Here is a 6907-nt window from a genome sequence, read left to right as displayed (position 1 = left end):
AAGGAAATAGACAACACTACTATAGTACTTGGAGACTTCAATACACCCCTCTCAAGAAAAGATAGAACAACCAGAAAGAAACTCAACAGAGATACTGAAGAAGTAAACCACACAATAAACCAACTTGACCTCATAGATATTTATAGAATAATGTACCCCCCAAAAAACACAGTATACCTTCTTCTCCAATGTGAATGGAACATTCTTAAGAATATTCACATTCTAGGTCACAAGGCAAGCATCAACAAATTAAAAAACACAGAAATTATAAAAAGTATCTTCACAGACAACAGTGCCACAACATTAGAAATTAATAACAAGAGGATAAAGAAGGAAAAAAAATCATACATTTGGAAGCTGAACAACACCTTGCTTGAACATGATTAGGTACAAGAAGAAATGAAAAATGAAATTAAAAAGTTTCTTGAAACAAATGACAATGAAAACACCACTTAACCAAAACCTCAGGGAAACAGCCAAGGCAGTAATCAGAGGTCAACTTATAGCAATAAGCAAACACATCAAAAGACAGGAAAAAGTAATCATTGACTCTCTAACTCAACAACTCCAGCAAATTGAAAAACAACAACAAGAAAACCCACCACCTTCTAAAAAAAATTGAAATTATAAAAATTAAAGCAGAGATAAATGAAATAGAAAAGCAAAAAACACTAGAAACTATCAACAAAACTAGGAGTTGGTTCTTTGAAAAGTTCAATAAAATCGACAAACCATTAGCAGAGCTCACAAAAGAAAAGAACACACAAATAATGCAAATAAGACATGAATCAGGCAACATCACAACAGAACCAACTAAAATAAAAAAGCTAACATTAGAGTATTATGAAAAACTGTACTCAAACAAACATGAAAACCTACAGGAAATAGACAAATACTTAGAAACGCACAACTTACCTGAACTGACACAACCAAAATTGAACATGGGAACAGACCCATTGCAAAAGAAGAAATTGAAAAGGTAGTAAAACAACTTCCAACCAAAATAAGCCCTGGACCAGATGGAGTAAGTTTTATCAAATATTCAGAGAAGAACTGTCACCAATTCTACATTAACTATTTCAGAAAATAGAAAAAGATCGAATTCTCCCAGACTCATTCTATGAAGAAAACATATCCTTGAAACCAAAGCCAGCAAAGGACACCACCAAATAGAAACCTATAGGCCAATATCTCTCATGAACATAGATGTAAAAATCCTGAATAAAATACTGGCCATTAGAATCCAACGTTACATCAAAGAAATAATTCACCATGACCAAGTGGGATTCATAACAGGTATGCAAGAATGGTTAAACATAAGAGAAACAATTTATGGAATTCATCACATTAACAAAGCAAAGAAGAAGAACCACATGATCCTATCAATTGATGAAGAAAAGGCCTTTGACAAAATTCAACACACATTGCTGATTGAAACACTCAACAAAATAGGATCAGAGGGAAATCTCTTCAACATAGTAGAAAGTATATATGCAAACCTGAGAGCCAACATTGTTCTCAATGGAGAGAGATGAAAGGCATTCCCTTTAAGAACAGGAACTAGGCAAGGATGCCCACTATCACTTATTCAATATTGTATTGGAAGTCTTAGCAATAGCAATAAGACAAGAGAAGGAAATAAGAGAAATCCAAATTGGCAAAGAGGAGGTAAAATTATCTCTCTAAAGACTCAGAAAAAAAACTATTGGACACAGTGGTTGGATATCTCTACAGTGACAAAGAGAATTCAGAGCTGGAACTAAGAAAAACAATACAATTCATAATAGCTCATCACAAGATTAAATACTTGGGAGTAAATTGAACCAGAAGCACAAAGGATCTATTCAAAGAAAATTACAAAACATTACTACAAGAAATAAAAAGAGACCTGGAGAAATGGAAGAATATCCCTTGCTCATGAACAGGAAGACTCAATATTGTAAAAATGGAAATACTTCCAAAGGTAATTTGCACGTTCAGTGCAATACCAATTCAAATACCAATGTCATTCTTCAACAAGATGGAAAAGGCAATCTCCAGTTTCATTTGGAATGGAAAGAAGCCCAACTAAGCAAAGCACTCCTTAAAAATAGAAGAAAAGGCTGCCCAGGCAGGCGCAGGCCGCAGGCGCCTCTGCTGCTGCAGCCCAGGGGTGCAAGTCCAACGTCCGCTGCCCGGGGACCGGTCAAGGGCCCGGGGCAGCCCTCAGTTTGCCCTGCGCTTGCCTACTTCGCGTCTCACACTGACCGGAAAGTTTGTCCCTTTGCATTCTGCCAAACTGCTCCGGGAGCCCTGTCTCAGCGAGAGCTTTCTCCACAGACCCAGCTCGCATGGCCAGGCCCAAAGTGTAGGATGGGGCTCCCCTTACAAGGGCTGATAGCAGCCAGAACTGATACAGCCCCCCTGATCTGGGGCCAGGACACTAGTTGAGGAGGGGAGAGTATCTGGAACCATGGCTGATGCCTCAGTGAAAGTGGCTGTGAGGGTTCGACCCTTCAACACCCGTGAGACCAGCTGAGATGCCAAGTGTGTGGTCAGCATGCAGGGCAACACCACCTCCATCTTCAATGCCAAACAGAGCAAGGATGCCCCCAAAAGCTTCACCTTCGACTATTCCTACTGGTCACACACCTCGGCCGAGGACCCCCAATTTGCATCTCAGCAGCAGGTGTATCGAGACATTGGAGAAGAGATGCTGCTGCATGCCTTTGAAGGCTACAATGTGTGCATCTTTGCTTATGGGCAGACCGGAGCTGGAAAATCCTATACCATGATGGGGCGACAGGAACCTGGGCAGAAAGGCATCGTGCCTCAGCTCTGTGAGGATCTCTTCTCCCGTGTTAGTAGGAACCAGAGTTCCGAGCTCTCCTATTCTGTGGAGGTGAGCTATATGGAGATCTACTGTGAACGAGTATGAGACCTTTTGAATCCCAAGAGTCGAGGCTCTCTGCGGGTCCGCGAGCACCCTATCTTGGGCCCCTATGTACAGGACTTGTCTAAATTGGCTGTGACTTCCTATGAATATATTGCTGACCTCGTGGACTGTGGTAATAAGGCACGGACTGTGGCTGACACTAATATGACTGAGACCAGCAGCTGTTCCCATGCTGTCTTCACTCAGCGCTGCTCACTGGCCTGGACTCTGAGAAGGTTAGTAAGATCAGCTTGGTGGACCTTCCTGGGAGTGAGCCGGCCGACTCCTCGGGGGCTCGGGGCATGCGCCTGAAGGAAGGTGCTAACATCAATAAGTCTTTGACCACTCTAGGGAAGGTGATCTCAGCCCTTGCGGATATGCAATCAAAGAAGTAGAAGTCGGATTTTATCCCTTACAGGCACTCTGTGCTCACCTGGCTACTCAAGGAGAATTTGCGTGGAACTCACGGACAGCAATGATCCCAGCCCTGAGCCCTGCTGACATCAACTATGAGGAGACTCTTAGTACCCTCAGGTATGCCGACCGCACCAAGCAGATCCGCTGCAATGCCATCATCAATGAAGACCCAAATGCCAGGCTAATCAGAGAGCTGCAGGAAGAGGTGGCTCGGCTGTGGGAACTGCTGATGGCTCAGGGACTCTCAGCCTCGGCCTTGGGAGGCTTGAAGGTGGAAGAGGGGAGTCCTGGAGGTGCTCTGCCACCGGTGTCAACTCCCCCTGCTTCGTCTTCACCCATAGCTCCCCCTGCACACAATGGAGAGCTGGAGCCAATGTTCGCCCCCAATGATGAGCCCCAAATTGGGCCCGAGGAGGCCATGGAGAGGTTGCAGGAAACAGAGAAGATTATAGCTGAGCTGAACGAGACCTGGGAAGAGAAGCTACGCAAGACAGAAGCCCTGAGGATGGAGAGAGAAGCCTTGCTGGCTGAAATGGGAGTGGCCATGCGGGAGGATGCTGGAACCGTGGGTGTCTTCTCTCCAAAGAAGACTCCCCACCTAGTGAACCTGAATGAAGATCCACTGATGTCAGAATGCCTCCTTTACCACATCAAAGATAGCGTCACCAGGTTTGGCCAGGTGGATGTGGACATCAAACTAAATGGGCAGTTCATTCGGGAGCAACATTGTCTGTTCCGGAGCACCCCTCAGGTGGATGGAGAAGTGGTGGTCACACTGGAGCCATGTGAAGGAGCTGAGACGTATGTCAATGGAAAGCTGGTGACTGAGCCACTCATTCTGAAATCAGGAAATAGGATTGTGATGGGTAAGAACCATGTTTTCCGCTTCAATCACCTGGAACAAGTGCCCCTGGAGAGGGAAGGGGGGTGTGTGTGCCACCACCCCCAGGACCACCGTCTGAGCCTGTTGACTGGAACTTTGCGCAGAAGGAGTTGCTGGAGCAGCAAGGCATTGATATCAAGTTGGAGATGGAGAAGAGACTGCAGGATTTAGAGAATCAGTACCCGAAAGAGAAGGGAGAAGCTGATCTTCTGCTGGAGCAGCAGCGCTTGTACGCAGATTCAGACTGTGGGGATGACTCTGACAAGCGTTCCTGTGAGGAGAGCTGGCGGCTCATCTCCTCCTTGAGAGAGCAGCTGCTTCCCACCATGGTCCAGACCATTGTCAAGCGCTGTGGTCTGCCCAGCAGTGGCAAGCGCAGGGCCCCTCCCAGAGTTTACCAGATCCCCCAGCGGCGGCGGCTGCAGGGCAAAGACCCTCGCTGGGCCACCATGGTAGACCTGAAGATGCAGGCAGTGAAGGAGATCTGTTATGAGGTGGCCCTGGCTGACCTCCGGCATGGACAAGCCGAGATTGAGGCCCTTGCTGCCCTCAAGATGCTAGAGTTGTGCCGCACCTACGGCAAGCCAGAGGGGCCCGGAGATGCCTGGAAGGCTGTGGCCCGGGATGTCTGGGACACGGTGGGTGAGGAGGAAGGCAGCTGCGGTGGCAATGGTGGCAGTGAAGAAGGAGCCCGAGGAGCGGAAGTAGAAGACCTCCGGGCTCACATTGACAAGCTCACGGGGATTCTGCAAGAGGTGAAGCTGCAGAACAGCAGCAAAGATCGGGAGCTGCAAGCCCTGCGAGACCACATGCTCCGCATGGAGAGGGTTATCCCCCTGGCCCAGGATCATGAGGAAGAGAATGAAGAATCAGGTATAGCCGCCTGGGCTGCTCCTGAGAGGTCTGAGGCCCTAGAAGAGGCAGTGTCCAGTGACCGTGTGCCCTCAGCCCGGCCCAGCTCGCCTCCCCTGTCCAGCTGGGAGCGGGTGTCTCGCTTGATGGAGGAGGACCCTGCCTTCCGTCGTGGCCGCCTTCGTTGGCTCAAGCAGGAGCAGCTGCGGCTGCAGGGACTGCAGGGCTGGGGGGGGGGGGGGGGGGGGGGGGGGGCGTGGAGGGGGACTGCGCAGGCCCCCCGCCCGCTTTGTGCCCCCACATGATTGCAAATTGCGCTTCCCCTTCAAGCGCAACCCCCAGCACCGGGAGTCCTGGCCAGGGATGGCAGGGATGGCAGGCAGTGAGACGCCAGCACCTCTGCCACTCCCAGAGGAGATCACGCCTCCTCCAGCCACCCCTGGTCGCAGGTCCCCAAGTCCTCGAAGGTCCCACCGCCCCCGCAGGAACTCCCTGGATGGAGGGGGCCGACCCCGTGGAGGGACTTCCACACAGCCTGAACCCCAGCACTTCCAGCCCAAAAAGCACAACTATTATCCCCAGCAGCCCCAACCATACCCATCCCAAAGGCCCCCAGGGCCCCGTTACCCCCCCATACACTACTCCCCCACGGGTGAGACGGCAGCGCTCAGCCCCTGACCTCAAGGAGAGTGGGGCGGCTGTGTGAGCCCATGTTCTGGGTAGAGGGTCTGGCCAGACCCATGCTGGGCAGAAAGAGGATTCCTCAGACGCTGCTTCCCCAGAAGTCCTGGGGCAGGGAGATCTGGAAGATAGAGAGAAGGTCTGAGTAGGTGATAGAAGAGTGGGTGACTCGGCTGGAGGCTGAAGGAGGGAAAAGGGCCAGGAGCGAACCAAAGTGAAGGACGAGAGATAAGAAGCTCCCTTGGGGCCACCCCTTGTAGGGGGTAGTGGTGGTGTCCCACAAACACCGCTATGGGTAGGGTGGGAGGCTGGGGTGCTGCATAGCCAGTGTTTGACTTTCTTTTCAAGTAAGGGCAAGGGGAGGAGAGTCAAGAGTGAAGCAAGTTCTCCTCTCCCACCCCAGTCTGTCTGTCCGTCTGTCTGTCTGTGGTGGGTTTCTGTTTCCAAGGAGATGTAGTGGGATCCTAAGTCATTCCCCTCCCCTTCCAGGCCTCCTGCTGTATTGGGGGACCTGTCTGGTTTGGCTGGAGTCTCATGATGGTATGGGACCCTTTAATAAAGGATAGCAAACAGAAAAAAAATAGAAGAAAAGTAGGAGGCATCTCACTCCCTGCCATGGTGGTTAAGACAGCATGGTACTGGTACAATGACAGACACATAGATGAATGGAACAGAGAATCTGGAGATCAGCCCACCTATTTATGGTCAACTGATTTTTGACAATGAGACGGAACCAGTTAAGTGGGGAAATGACAGTCTTTTTAACAAATGGTGTTGGCAAAATTGGAAAAGTATCTTTAAAAGATTCAAGCAAGATTCACACCTCACTCCATATACAAAAACCACTCAAGGTGGATCACGAACCTAGGGCTAAAACCAAAGAAAATAATCATCATTAAAGAAAAGCTTGGAAGAACGCTAGAAGTCCAAATCCACAACATAACAGTCTTCCAAGTATCCTGAAAAACCTAGTCAGGAGAAGATAAAATAGATGAATGGGACCTTCTAAGAATGAAATCCCTATGTACATCCAAAAACTTCTCCAACAGGGTAAAAAGGGAAGCCACAGACTGGGAAAAAGTATTTGGTAACGACATATCAGATAAGGGACTTATATCCCGAATTTATAAAATACTTGAGCACAACAACAAAATAATAAT

At 48.7% G+C, this 6907-nt stretch overlaps 1 pseudogene; it reads left to right on the top strand.

Moving 5' to 3' along the window:
* Positions 1-2452: 2452 nt before the first annotated feature.
* Positions 2453-5772, top strand: LOC102846796 (annotated as a pseudogene).
* Positions 5773-6907: the final 1135 nt, after the last annotated feature.

Source organism: Elephantulus edwardii, unplaced genomic scaffold (assembly GCF_000299155.1).
Source record: "Elephantulus edwardii isolate Elephantulus edwardi_28Jun2011 unplaced genomic scaffold, EleEdw1.0 scaffold00447, whole genome shotgun sequence".
In the NCBI taxonomy this organism is placed as follows: Eukaryota; Metazoa; Chordata; class Mammalia; order Macroscelidea; family Macroscelididae; genus Elephantulus; species Elephantulus edwardii.
Note: the sequence above shows the minus strand (reverse complement) of the source record. Positions and strands in the feature narration are given on the sequence as shown.